We start from the raw sequence: 16,209 nt of genomic DNA, 5'->3' as shown, positions 1-16,209 counted from the left end.
CTTAGATATTATAAGATATCATTATATCTTTCATTATAAATATCTTCGATATTTCTGAAGATATTTTTATAACTATTCTTATCTGAAATCATTTATCCCTTTGCACTATCAGTGTTACATCATAAAGGAAACTATTTAGTTTCTATATTCTGTAAACCTTCGAGTTTAAATTATGAATGTTTTTGAAGTAGTGTTGGGAACTGAAGCATGAGTTAGTATAATATAATGACACTTGATCACCGTGATTATATTACAGTAAGTCATGCTGAGTTTCTAATGGAAAGTGATGATTCACAGACCATAACGTCATCATGTACCATGTTACACGACTCTTACATTCTACTTAATCTCCAAACATATCGAGAACATATCTCCCTGACAGTTCTATCTTTTCTTTTGAATTCTGGTAATTTAACCAATCAAGATCGTGCTATTACAATTTCTCTCTTAGAACATTAGCCATGTTCATTTCAAACTCCATACCTACGAATTCTGGACCATTACTTGCGAAGAGAAAACAAAAGCATGAAGCTCCGAAATAGAAATAGGAGTATAAATCGCAGCAAATAAGGGAGAGCATTAACTGTGGATGTCAATGAATATTGGAAGACAGAAGCCGAGACATCGAAATATAAGGGAAGATATAAAACCCAACAACAACCCAGAAATTACAAACCATGTATATCGATGCATATAGCAATATAAAGACACGGGAGAACTAAAAACACTATAAAACCAAGAGTATAGTAGAAGTAAATAGATTATTTTGGCAGCAGATGAAAAAGAAGAATGACAGATATGAAAGTTAGGAGTATATCAAGAAGCAGAACTGGATGAAGCATATTGACGAATGCTTTAAAATATGAATTGAGGGAGAAAGAATAGAAGGTATGAGCTGTGGAAAATAAGGAAATGAAGAGGGTGGATTTATAGTGAAATATCCGACAGAGAAATCAAAACAGATTATTGCATTAAACCAAAAAAGATCCTAATTTCCTTAAATATCGAAAAACCAAATCTTATTACAAAGACTTTCTCTAAATTTCTTGAACTCCGGAAATCAACCCTATCTATGTCAAAAGATATGACGAATCTTTATTTTCTCATTTCACTCTTTTGCGATAGCTTCACTCGTACTCTTCACATAAACGAATTGTTTTATCCACATTACTCAATAATGATAAAACTCTAATTTTCAACTCGTATGAGTCATGAAAACATATTTATTGTCAGCCATGACGATCCCAATCAAATTTCGGGATGAAATTTCTTTAATGGGTAGGTACTGTGATGACTTGGAAATTTCCGACCAAATTTAAACTTTATCTTTATATGATGTAATGTTTCTGACACGATAAGCAAAGTCTGTAATGTTGAAATCTCAAAAACTTTGAACGGTGTTCATATATTCATTTACCCTTCGACTTTTCTCAACGATTCACGAACAATTATGTGTAAATAGATATGTATGTATATATGTGAATATTAAATTGAGAAATATTAATAAAACATTAAACGGTTTGGTTGATATGAAAATAAGTTATGAAATCTATTATATGACTTGGAAACGTTAACAAAGTATTAAACGTATAACGTTATACTTATTCATTTTAGATAAACATCTACGTAATAAAACGTGTTATATGAAACGTGTTATATGAAACGTGTATATATATATATATATATATATATATATATATATATATATATATATATATATATATATATATATATATATATATATATATATATATAGACAAAGGATATTGAACATATATATAAGCGGTTTTGAATACAAGTAATAGATATAGTAACACTTGATTATTATTAAACAAGTTAATACAAATTTATAAGGGTTTAAAATAAACATAAGTTCTAGTAATAGATTTTATGATCGGAATATAATTAGTTTTAGAAGAATAAACTTTTTAATAATTATTTGATACAAACATACGAAAACATTTTCAGTCTAAAAGAATTATATTACTAAAACGTTTTATAATGTAATTTGAGTATGTATATAAAACCTAATTAAAGTTTTATAAATCACAAATACATATAATTATTGTTTCAAAAATATAAAACGTACAACGATATATTTTGAAAGATTTGTACATTTTACAACATGTCATAAAGTAGATTATTAAAGTTATTATCATTATCTTTTATTGTTATAAATTTTAGAAATTATATAAAATGATTTGAGTGTCACGTCTTCTTTAAAAAGGAATATAACTTTATAAATATCTGGAACCACTTTCGACAAATTATTACCGAGCCATTTTAATATGGATAAAGGTTTTTACGTTATCTTAAAATTTAAAATCTTTCTAGAAACCTTTTAACGAATTATAAATGATAATGGTCCGTGATTCAATTAAATATATGAATAACTTACAACGTGCATTTAAAACGTGTTTATGTATATTATAGTTCAAATTAGTTGGTAAATGAGAGTAGCATTCATTTGTTCGATTGATAGTTAAGTAAGTTAATTAGAATATTTGAGAAGTCAGAATAAATGCTAGTACATAAATGATTCATATCAAATTATGTTATATTATGAAAACGATTTTAAATTATATAAACTATGAAATATTATCAGTTTTGAAAAACTAAATATTATATAAATATTTCTAGTATATTTTTAAATGAAAATATATATATATATATATTTTTTACAAGGTGATAAAAGATAATATTAACTTAGTCATAAAAACGTTTTGATTATCATATATATATATATATATATATATATATATATATATATATATATATATATATATATATATATATATATATATATATATATATATATATATATATATATATATATATATATATATTGTGATGACCCGAAAATTTCTGATCAAATTTAAACTTAATCTTTGTATGATTAACATTTCCGACACGATAAGCAAAGTCTGTAATATTGATTCTCAAAATTTTTGAACTAATGTTATATATTCAGTTAACCTTTGACTATTGACCAACGATTCATGAACATCTATTTGAAAATAGATATATATATATATATATATATATATATATATATATATATATATATATAAATTGGAATATTAATTATTCATAAATAACTTGCAATGTGTATTTAAAAACTGATTTATGTATATTAAAAAGATATATACATATATATAATTTCAAGTTATTTAGTAAACGATAGTATTATTCGTTTATTGATTCGATTGATATTTAGATAAGTTAACTAAAGCGTTTAAGATGAACCAGTAAAACACTAATTTGCTACAGTATTTTCAAATTGCTACAGTACCTAAAATGCTATAGTGTTTTCGAAAATCACGATTTGCTACAGTGAAATTGACTTTGCTACTGTGAATTGCTACAGTGAAATTGACTTTGCTACAGTAAAACACTATTTCAAAATGAAAATGTATGTATTATATGTTAACAAATAGCGAGATGATGATTTATAGAAGTAAATGACCAAAACACTCAAATGTATAAGTTATACCTCGAGTGGTATAGTTTATGGATGATTTAAGACTATATTTTGACAAAGGTACGATTCACGAAACGTAAAGTACAAGTTTTCTCAGTATACGATAGGACGTTCGAAAAACCGGAACCGGGACATAAGTCAAGTGATGACGTACGACTTATCGGAATAAAAATTACAAGTCAACTATGCACGTGAATTTAATATAATATATAATTAATTATATAAATTATATATTATAAATATAATATAAATAAATATGTCGACAAGAGTCATGACAAAATCATATGTGAGCTGGAAAAGCTTCCCATGCGATCGCATGGGAATTACACTGTCCAGCCATGCGATCGCATGGCAACCCTGGATAGGCCACATCTATAAAAGCCGATCATTTCTGGTTCTAAATTCATTTAAATTACTCCGTAAGTATTTATTTTATTTATATTATTATTATTATTATTATTATTAATAATCTTATTATTAATCTTATTATTAATCTTATTATTAATCTTATTATTATTATTATTATTATTATTATTATTATTATTATTATTATTATTCCTAATATTATTAGTAATATTAGTGTTATTAGTAATATTATACATAAAATGCTACGACGAGGTCTTGAGCGTGTCACTTTCAAAATGGTTTTCAAGCGGGATAGAGCTAAGGAAATTATGGGTTATTGCCAAGGAGGTTATGGGTAATGTTCGGGGGTATATTTGTGAATCAAACCTAGTGTTTATCATCTCCGTTACTTCTACGTACTATCCTACAATATTGAATCTCAATATTGATACGTAAGCACTCATATTTTATATTTTATATATTAATTGTGTATCCATGTCTAGTGCTCGAGTATATATATTTATACATACGTGTATGCTAAATTTCGTCGTTAAACAGTTTATAATAGATCATGAATTAAATACATATATTACTGGTAAAAGGTATATGATATACATGTTTTTGGAAAGCTGGTGAAAAATCAATAACTTTTCATTTAGATATCAAATAGTTTCGATGAACGGATTAAAAGATATGATCAACTGAATTATAATTATAATTGACGTTAATTGGAATTGCTTTTGAATCTGCAATTAATATTTAAACAACTTGGTTGTAAGATTGATAAATTGAATTTTTGAGTATTACCAACTGAGTAAATGAATCCTTATATAAGATACGTCTCGTTTTGTTGAACTATTGTCAAAATTGACTTTTTGAAACAACTTAGGATAACTTTTGTATGTCGATCTCGAGCATTAGGATTGTGATACACTATGACCAGACCTAACTTGATAGACATTTATTGACCAACATATGTTCTCTAGGTTGAGATCTACGGTTATTTGGTAATCCGTGTTTCGGTCACATTTTGGTGAACGACTTTATATGCTGTTAAGGTGAGTTTCATTTGCTCCCTTTTTAATTGCTTTTGCAATATATATTTTTGGGCTGAGAATACATGCACTTTATATTAAACACAATGGATACAAGTACATACTAAATTCTACACTGAGTTTGAACCGAAAATCCCTTAGCTTTGGTAACTAGTAACTGCCAGTTATAAGAACTGGTGGGCGCGAGTAGTAGTATATGGATCCATAGGGCTTGATATCCCCGTCCGAGCTAGAGCACTATCCTTTTAACGGACGTATGCTATTTGAGAAGCGTACACGTTGGTTTGCGTGTATTATTAAGATGATTATACAAAGGGTACAAATTATAGATGCGTTAAGTTTAGTCCCAGGGTGCTCAATTTAGTAGAATATTTTGACAAACGTTTCTGGATGAAACAACTGAAATCTTGTGATCCACCTTTATATACAGATTATACGAAACATTAAAACTATGAACTCACCAACCTTTGTGTTGACACTTGTTAGCATGTTTATTCTCAGGTTTCCTAGAAGTCTTCCCTGTTTGTATAGATGTTAGACAAGCTATGTACATGGATTCTTACATGACATATTTTTCAAGGAAACGTTGCATTCACCAAATCATCACCATGTATCTTATTTTGACTGCATTGTCAACGAAAGTACTGTTGTAAACTATTATTTATGGTGATTGTCTATATGTAGAAATCATCAGATGTCGAAAACTTTTGATTTAAATATTCATTTACGGTGTGCCTTTTCAAAAGAATGCAATGATTACAAAACGTATCATATAGAGGTCAAATACCTCGTAATGAAATCGATGAATGAAGTGTTCGTCCATATGGATTTGGAGCGATCGTCACAGATAAGGTATATGATATGCATGTCGTTGGAAAGCTGGCGAAAAATTAATAACTTTTCATTTAGAAATCGTGTGGTTTCGATGTACGGATTAAAAGATATAGTCAACTGAATTATCAATAATTTTAGTATTATTATTATTACTATCGTCGTTATTATCGTCGTTATTATTATAATTATTATTGTTATTATTATCATTATCGTTATTAATATAAGTATTATCATTAAAAATTGTTATTGTTATTATTAATACTATCGTTATTATCACTATGATTATTATTAATCTTATTATTATTATTATTATTATTATTATTATTATTATTATTATTATTATTATTATTATTATTATTATTATTATTATTATTATTATTTTTATTATTATTTTTATTATTATCATAATAATTATTAGTATTATCATTAGTATTATTATAATTAGTATCATTATCATAAAAACTAATATTAGTATCATCTAATCATTATGATTAATATTATTATTATTATTATGAATGCGGTATAAAAGAGAAATAAAAGATATTAAACAAATCAATTAGGAAATAATGAGTATGAGTATCATGATAAAATTAAAATATTATAAGATATTGATTTAAGAGGAAAATATCAATTTCATTAGTTTTATCATTATTAGTATTATTAAAAAATATCATTTATATTAAAATTATCATTTTAATAGAAATATCATTGTTATTATAAAACATCAGTATTATTATCATTTTAGTATTATTAATAAAATGATTATTATTATTATCGATAATATTAAAAAGTATCGTTATTATTAATATTATCATAATTGTAGAAAATGTATTCATTAAAATTATCATTTTATGAATATTATTAGTATTATTAATAACAACAATATTATTATCACTGTTATTATCATTAACATGATTATAATAATATTATTTATTATTAAAATTATTATTATCATTAATAAACATAAATAATGTTATTATTATTATTAGTATCATTATTATTATTATTATCAAAATAATTAATATTATTATTATTACAAAATAATACAACTTTTGTTCATTATTATTATTATCAATATTATTTTATCAAATAAATATGTGATACAAAAATATTTTTACCACACGTAATATAATTATATTAATAATACATACCACTATTTTTTTATGATATCAAGTGAATTTTATAAATTTTATTACTTGAGATATATAAAAGTATATTTTTATCATATATAAATTTTTATATAAATTTTTATTTATTAATAAATGACTTGTATTATTTACTCTAATAAAATCTGATAAATATATTTAAATATATAAAACGACTATATTTAAGTTATATAATAAACATGTATAGATTTTGGAAGACATTTTGGAACAAGTTAACTTTTGTTGACTTTTGCATGATAATCTCGAGCATTAGGATTGTGATACACTACAACTTGACCTAAATCGTTAGACAGATATTGACCAACATATAAATATATATACTTAATATAGGTTCGTGAATCTGAGGCCAACCTTGCACTTGTTCAATGCCGTCATATGTATTTTTACTACGAAATACAGTATCGTGAGTTTCATTACTCCCTTTTTAAATGCTTTTGTAATATATATTTTTGGGACTGAGAATACATGCGCTACTTTTATAAATGTTTTACGAAATAGACACAAGTAATCGAAACTACATTCTATGGTTGGATTATCAAAATTGAATATCACCCTTTTTAGCTTGGTAGCCTAAGAATTAGGGAAATGGTCCCTAATTGACGCGAATCCTAAAAATAGATCTATGGACCTTGACAAGTCCCATTCGGGTTACGAATGTTTTAGTACTTCGACGATATATACTGATTACGATGGTCGGTATATAGCATGCAGTTTGCGAAATGCCTGTATGTGGAGGATATTCTATATGCATCCTGTCAGTTCGGTTATCAAGCGTTCACCATATGAATGATTTTTATCTCTATGCAGTTTGCGAAATGCCTTATATGAGATGTATATTTATGAGAAATGGAAATGGAAATCTTGTGGTCTATTAAAATAATGGAAATGATTGATTATGATAAACTAATGAACTCACCAACCTTTTGGTTGATACTTGAAAGCATGTTTATTCTCAGGTATTAAAGAAATCTTTCGCTGTGCATTTGCTCATTTTAAAGATATTACTTGGAGTCATTCATGGCATATTTCAAAAGACGTTGCATGCAAGTTGTTGAGTTCAATAAAGATTATTATTAAGTAAATGGCAGATTAGGTCATTTATAGTTTGGATATTATGAAAAGGTAGGCATGTCTGTCAACTTTCGATGTAATGAAAGTTTGTCTTTTAAAAACGAATGCAATGTTTGTAAAATGTATCATATAGAGGTCAAATGCCTTGCAATGTAACCATATGCTATTGTATTCGTCCTTATGGATTAGGACGGGTCATCTCACAAACAAGACATAAATTTGATCAAACAAAGTAATGGAACCCTAAGCTAGAGAGCTTGGATCCTTTTTACAAAAGTTATGAGATTACAAAGCTAGAAAGCTTGAATCTTGATTGTTCTTGAAGATCCTTGAAGCATGAAGCTAGATCTTCAAGTTACATGAAGACCATAAACACAAGTTTTGATCTTTATAACAAAATAAAGAGATCATAAGTTATAAAACTTAGATCCAACAAAAGTAATGAAAATTCAAAGCTAGAAAGCCTGAATCTTGATTGTTCTTGAAGATCCTTGAAGCATGAAGCTAGATCTTCAAGTTACATGAAGATCATAAACACAAGTTTTGATCTTTATAACAAAATAAAGAGATCATAAGCTAGAAAACTTAGATCTAACAAAGTAAGTGAAGATTCAAAGATAGAAAGCTTGAATCTCCATGTTCTTGAAGGATTCAAATCAAAGTTTGAATCTACAAGATATAACAAGATCAAGAAGCTAAAAAGCTTGATCTTCACATGATGATGATGTTGTCATGGCTAGGAGAAGAAGAAAAAGAGAAAGAAAATTCAAAACTTACACTTTTAGAGTGAGAATGACCAGAGAGAAAATAAGAGATTAAGTGTGTATAAATTGTGAGTGAGATCAAGTGTAAAATGGATGAAATGGGCATGATATATATAGTGGTGGGGGTGGTGTATGGCCGACGGCCTCAAGGGGGATAAGGGGGGGACAACTTTTGCTTTTTGGTTAATGTTGGTCTAAAGTTAGTGCTTATGTTGGGATCCCATGCAACATTAGTGATAATGGTTAACAAAAATGCTAGTATGTTGGCTCTTATAAATGGGCATTTGTCTTACATATAAATGGCTCATAATCCATTAATAATTGGGCTAATTAAATAGTCCACTAGCTAGAGTAGGGTGGGCTAAAGTCCAACAAGGTAGAAAGTCCAACAAGACTAACTAGTAAGCATAAGTAAATTACTAAGCGTAATTAAGCATCCAAAAACCCAAGTAATTATCATTATAAAATAACAATTAGTGTTTCGTAGTCATAATATTCCGATTATGACCAAAGTCATACGTGTACCGACAAACATATCTCGTTCTTAACGTCAAGTGACACTAACGGTCATAAAAGCATTCGGGGATCAAGTTAAGTAACCTACGTACTTAATAACATGTTTTAATATATAAACGAAAGCAACCAACATGTAGTAAGATCCCAGAATATAATATAGCTCAGTGCGCACAAATACGCAGTTTCGTGAAAGCATAAAGCATAAAAGCAAGTCGAAAAAGCCAGGTCGTTACACGTGTCAATGAATATTCGTTGGATGTTAAGTTATTAAAAAAAACTCCTATTATGAATTAAAATTATCAAAGTATTACTAATAAAGATATGTAATATATGTAAGATTTATGAATTAATTGTATCATCATAATTTATCTTTTCGATAACATTTTAATGATTTATAGTGTACCTATATAAGGATATGTAAATATATATATATGTATATATTTAGATAAATGTGTATATATTTATACTTATACATGCATTTCGGGTGGTATATGAATATATATGGATGATAAATTATCATCAATACTTGATCCATTAATTTTTTTACATCATCTATATCCATGTCGATATCCAATTATCATTCATTTAGATCATTCATATCGAGTTGAATAGATTGGATCGGATGGATATCTAACAGATCAGATGTTCACTGTTATCCTTAGGGCTCAACTTAGACCACTCCCTATCCTTACCACGTTTAACATAACTTCTCTCATTCACATTAGCGCTACATCAGTACAAAATTTTTTAACATTCTTTTAACTAATATATTTCCATCATACACTCCAACCTCAAACTTTAACCAATTTAAATTAACTATTAAATAGTTTTCTATTAATTTTAGAATTAGACTTTAATAATTTTAATATAAAAATAATTAGTCATATTATATTTTTTATATTTTCATTATTATTTTTTAATTTGTATTTATTATTATTTTATATCTTTAAAGATTATTAATATTAACTAGTGAAATAACCCGTGAAATCACAGGTTTGTTTAAAGAAATAGTTTAATGATGTTTTAGGTATTAAGTGAACATAAATGCTAAAGTCATTTAGTTTAATGACCCGTAGAACCACTGATTTCGACTAAGTAAGTTGTCGTTTTTATAAACATATTACTCCGTAATATACTTAAGTTAGTCAGAATAAATGAACTACATTTATTCTCTCATGACATTCTTTTAATTTTCATCACAACTACTATTTTTCTTGTCATAAAAGCTTACATTATAACATTTTATTGAGACATGTAGTTCGTATACATATATAACGTAATTAATCCCGTAAAGAGAACCCATATTTGAATAATAATTATAATAAATTTTGCTCTAAAATTGAGTATTTATTTTTTCAATACTCGTAATATATTATGTGTGATGACCCGTTCAAATTCATTTGGACGAATACATCATTCATTAATTTCATAGTGAGGTTTTGACCTCTATATGATACGTTTTGTAAACATTTCATTCTTTTAAAAAGGCACACCATAAATGAATATATAAATCCAAGGTTTTCGACATCTGATGATTTCTACGTATAGACAATCACCGTATATAATAGTTTTTAACAATACATCCGTTGACAATACAGTCAAATAAGATACATGGTAATGATTTTGTGAATACAAAGTTTTCTCGAATAAAGCATGTATGACTCCATGCACATAGCTTGTATAACGTATAAGCAAACAACGGAAGACTTCTAAGAACCTGAGAATAAACACGCTTAAAAGTGTCAACACAAAGGTTGGTGAGTTCATAGTTTTAATGTTGCGCATAATCTGTATATAAAGGTGGATCACAAGATTTCAGTTGTTTCATCCGAAACGTTTATCAAAAGATTCTACGTAACAGAGCACCCTGGTAACTAAACTTAACGTTATAATGATAATTACCCTATTCGTTTTAATACACGCAAACCAACGTGTCATAAACTCAAATAACATACGTCCATTAAAAGGCTAGCGCTCTAGCTCGGACGGGGATGTCAAGCCCTATGGATCCATATACAATTATTCGCGCCCACCAGTCCACATCCTATGTACTGGCAGCTACTAGTTACCAAAGTTAAGGGATTTTCAGTTTAACTCAGTGTAGAATTAAGTATGTACTTGTATCCATTGCGTTTAAAATAAATTGCATGTATTCTCAGCCCAAAATTATTCAAAGCATTTAAAAAGGGATCTATAAACTCACCTTAGCAGCACATAAGGTCATTCACCGAAATGTGAGCGAAACTTGGAATGTAAAATAACCGTAGATCTCAACCTAGAGAACATATGTTGGTCAATACATGTCTAATAAGCTAGGTCAGGTCATAGTGTATCACAATCCTAATGCTCGAGACCGACATGCAAAAGTTAACAAAAGTCATCTCAAAAGTCAACCTGACCCAATATGATCTTTAAATCTATACATATTTATTATATTAACATAGTATCAGTCTTGATAATTGAACGAATTTATAGTTTATCAAACTCAAAATATTGTTTATTTCAGGAGCTATATTATATTTGAATTATCATGGCAATCAAAAATATTTTATTATTATACTTGTAAAATCAGATTATAGTGTTTATAAAGCGTTAAAACATGATAAGACAGTCAACTTTGATAATTGTTGAAAGGACTCGTTCATATACATTATAAACGATTCACAATAGTTGATTACATCGCGAGGTATTTTGACCTCTATATGATACATTTTACAAACATTGCATTCATTTTTAAAAGACAAACTTTCTTTACAACGAAAGTTGACGGCATGCACACCATTTCATAATACATCCAACTATAATTGACATAATAATAATCTTGATGAACTCAATGACTCGAATGCAACGTCTTTCAAAATACACCATGAATGACTCCAAGTAATATCCTTAAAATGAGCTAATGCACAGCGGAAGATTTCTTTAATATCTGAGAATAAACATGCTTTAAAGTGTCAACCAAAAGGTTGGTGAGTTCATTAGGTTATCATAATCCATCATTTCCGTAATAGTAATAGACCACAAGATTTCAGTTTCTATAAATATCCGTACACTCGCAAGTGTATAAAAGTATTCTATAAGTTGTAGGCACCTGGTAACAAGCCTTAACGTTCATGTTTTACCCTCTGAAGTACACCAGATCAGGTATGTTTAAAATAACCTCGAAGTACTAAAGCATCCCATAGTCAGGATGGGGTTTGTCAGGCCCAATAGATCTATCTTTAGGATTCGCGCCTACCGTACATAGACAAGTAGTTTAATGTTACCAAGCTAAGGGTATATTTCTGGTTTAAACCCACATAGAATTAGTTTTAGTACTTGTGCCTACTTCGTAAAACATTTATAAAACAGCGCATGTATTCTCAGCCCAAAAATATATATTGCAAAAGCAATTAAAAAGGGAGCAAATGAAACTCACAATACTGTATTTCGTAGCAATTATGTATATGACGACACTGAACAAGTGCAGTGTTTGTCTCGGATTCACGAACCTATATTAAGTATATATATTTATATGTTGGTCAATATCTGTCTAACAATTTAGGTCAAGTCGTAGTGTATCACAATCCTAATGCTCGAGACCGACATGCAAAAGTCAACAAAAGTCAACTTGACCCAAAATGACTTCCAAAATCTATACATGTTTATTATATAACTTATATATAGTAGTTTTATATATTTAAATATATTTATCAGATCTTATTATACTAAATAATACAAGTCATTTATTAATAAATAAAAATTTATATTAAAATTCATATATGATAAAAATATACTTTTATATATCTCAAATAATAAAATTTATAAAATTCACTTAATATCATAAAAATATAGTGGTATGTATTATTAATGTAATTATATTACGTGTGGTAAAAATATCTTTGTACGCATATTTATTTGATAAAATAATATTGATAATAATAATAATGATAAAAATAATAAAATGATAGTTTCAATAAAAATATTAATTTTTAGTAATAAAGATAATTTTAGTAATAACATCAACTGATAACAGTTATAATAATCGTTTTAATAATAATATTAAAATTAATGATAATTCAGTTGACCATATCTTTTAATCCGTTCATCGAAACCACACGATTTCTAAATGAAAAGTTATTAATTTTTTTTTCTTCAGATTTTCAACGACATGCATATCATATAACTTATCTCAGTAGCATATGTATCAAATTCGTGATTTATCATAAACTATTTAACGACGAAACTAAGCATACAAACATGCATAATCATATATACTCGAGCACTAGTCAGGGATACACTATTAATATATAAAAGATAAGATATGAATGCTCACGTATCAATATTGTGATTCAATATTGCAGGAAAGTACGTAGACGCAACGAAAATGATAAACGTTAGGTTGACCTCACGAGCAACACCCTTGATCAATACCCATAACCTTCATAGCTATAACCCATAATTTCCTTAGCTCTATCCCATTTGAAAACTTATTTTGAAATCGTCTGAATATAACTCCGTCGTAGTATTTTATTTATACTAATAATATCTTGAAATAATACTAATATATATATGTAATTCGATTGAGAGAGTTTAGAGAAATATATTTTCAAGTTTCTATGAAATAATAAAACCTATTGAATTCTATTTATAATAGATTTTTGAATTATTAAAGTGAATTATTAAAGTATGAATTATTAAAGTGAATTATTAAAGTATGAATTATTAAAGTGAATTATTAAAGTATGAATTATTAAAGTTAAAGTAAAGTAAAAGTAAAGTAAAGGTAAAGTTAAAGTATAATAAAAGTATAAAACTATGTACGTATAATACGCGTATAAATATATATAATATTAATTTAAATCGTTATATATATTTGATAAAATAAAATATAAATATCGTTATTTTATCATACTAGTTAAGTAATGAGTGGTCAAAAAGAATAGATTTCTTAAATCACAGTGGACCTCATAACATAGGCCCGTAATCATATCATAATGTATCTGATAATTCAATCATTTGATATTATCTCTTAATTCTGTCAATAAATATATCGAAACAAATACGTTCTTGTAAAGTATCATATATCTAATACTTTGTTAATGTTTTCAGTTAATATTATATATTATATATACATATCTATATACACATAATTGTTCGTGAATCGTCGAACACGGTCAAAGGATAATTGATTACATGAATGTAGTTCCAAACTTTTTGAGATTCAACATTACAAATTCTGCTTATCGTGTCGGAAACATATAAAGGTTAAGTTTAAATTTGGTCGGAAATTTCCGGGTTGTCACAGTACCTACCCGTTAAAGAAATTTCGTCCCGAAATTTGATCGAGGTCGTCATGACTAACTATAAAAATGTTTTTATGACGAATATGAGTTGATAAATAGAGTTTTATCATCATTGAGTAATATAGATAAAACAATTTGATTACGCGAAGAGTATAAGTGAAGCTATCGCAAGAGAGTGAAATGAGTAAACGTATATTCGTTTTAACCGATGACGTAGTTATGATTGATTTTCGGAATTCATGGGATTTAAAGAAAATCTTTGCAATAAGATTTGGTTCTTCGGCGATTAAGGAAATCAGGATCTTCTTTGATTAAATGCGATAATCTGTCTCGATTTCTCTGTCTGATATTTTACTATAATTCCACCCCCTTCGTTTCTTTATTTCCACATCTCACACCTTCTAGTCTTTCTCCCCAATTCATACTTTAAAGCATTCGTTAATATGCTTCATCCAGTATTGATTCTTGATATACTCTTAACTTTCATATATCTCATTCTTCTTTTTCATCTACCACCGGAGGAAGTTATTTTCTTCTACCATTACCTTGGGGTTATTGTGTTTTTCATTCTCCCGTGTCTTTATATTGCTATACGCATTGATATACACGGTTTGTAATTTCGGGGTTGTTATCGGGCTTTATATTCTCCATTATATTTCGGAGCTTCATGCTTTCGTTTTCTCTTTCCGACCTTAAGTCAAGCAGATAATGGTCCAGAATTCGTAGATATGAATTTTTGGATGAACATAGTTAATGTTCCAAGAAGAAAATCGTAATGGAACGATCTTGATTTGGCAAATTACCAGAATATCCGAAAATATAGAGCTATCAAGATGATATGTTCTTAATATGTTTGGAAATTGGGTAGAATGTAAGAGTCGTGTAAACAGTACATGATGACGGTATGTTCTGTGAATCATCACGTTCCATTAGAAACTCAGCATGACTTACTGTAATATAATCACGTTGATCAAGTGTCATTATATTATACTAACTCATGCTTCAGTTCCCAACACTACTTCAAAAACATTCCTATTTTAAATTCAAATTTTTTTTTTAAATTTAGAAACTAACACAGTTTCTTTTTATGTTGTAACGCAGATATTGCGAAGAGATAAAAGATATCGGATAAGAATAGTTGTGAAAATATCTTCAGGAATATCGAAGATATTATAATAAAAGATACGATAATATGGATGATGAAGAAGATTTGTCTGTGAAGGTTTAGAATAAGAAGTAAGGTGTTTGCTAACGATTTCAGTAGACACTGAATCATTTGGATCCTTTGAAGGCAGGTTTAGTCTTTGTGATTTGTCCACAGCCTCCTTCATGGTCTGCTCAATCCGTTTTCCAGTTTCAAACCTTCTCTTTTTCTCAGCTTTACCACCATACTATTCTTTATCATCAAACTTTTGACTGTTAAAGTTGTTTACAGTTTTTGCTGCTTCATCAGCATTTTTCCAATTTCGGAGAACTAATTCATATTTTGGGATGTTTTTCAGAAAATTCACATTCGAAGTATGTAAGTCTAGGAGATAGACGTTATATGTATAACTTTTGACGTAAAATTGTCGCGAAATTCAAAATACTGATTGCTAATTCCCAGTAGTTAGTGTGACAATTATTGTTACAGGATGTAGGTGAGTACATGATGGGGTTTTAATGAATAAGTATAGTGGCTTTTCGGAGAGG

This window comes from Rutidosis leptorrhynchoides, chromosome 8, assembly GCF_046630445.1.
Source record: "Rutidosis leptorrhynchoides isolate AG116_Rl617_1_P2 chromosome 8, CSIRO_AGI_Rlap_v1, whole genome shotgun sequence".
Taxonomy (NCBI): domain Eukaryota; kingdom Viridiplantae; phylum Streptophyta; class Magnoliopsida; order Asterales; family Asteraceae; genus Rutidosis; species Rutidosis leptorrhynchoides.
This window is presented reverse-complemented; position numbering follows the sequence as displayed.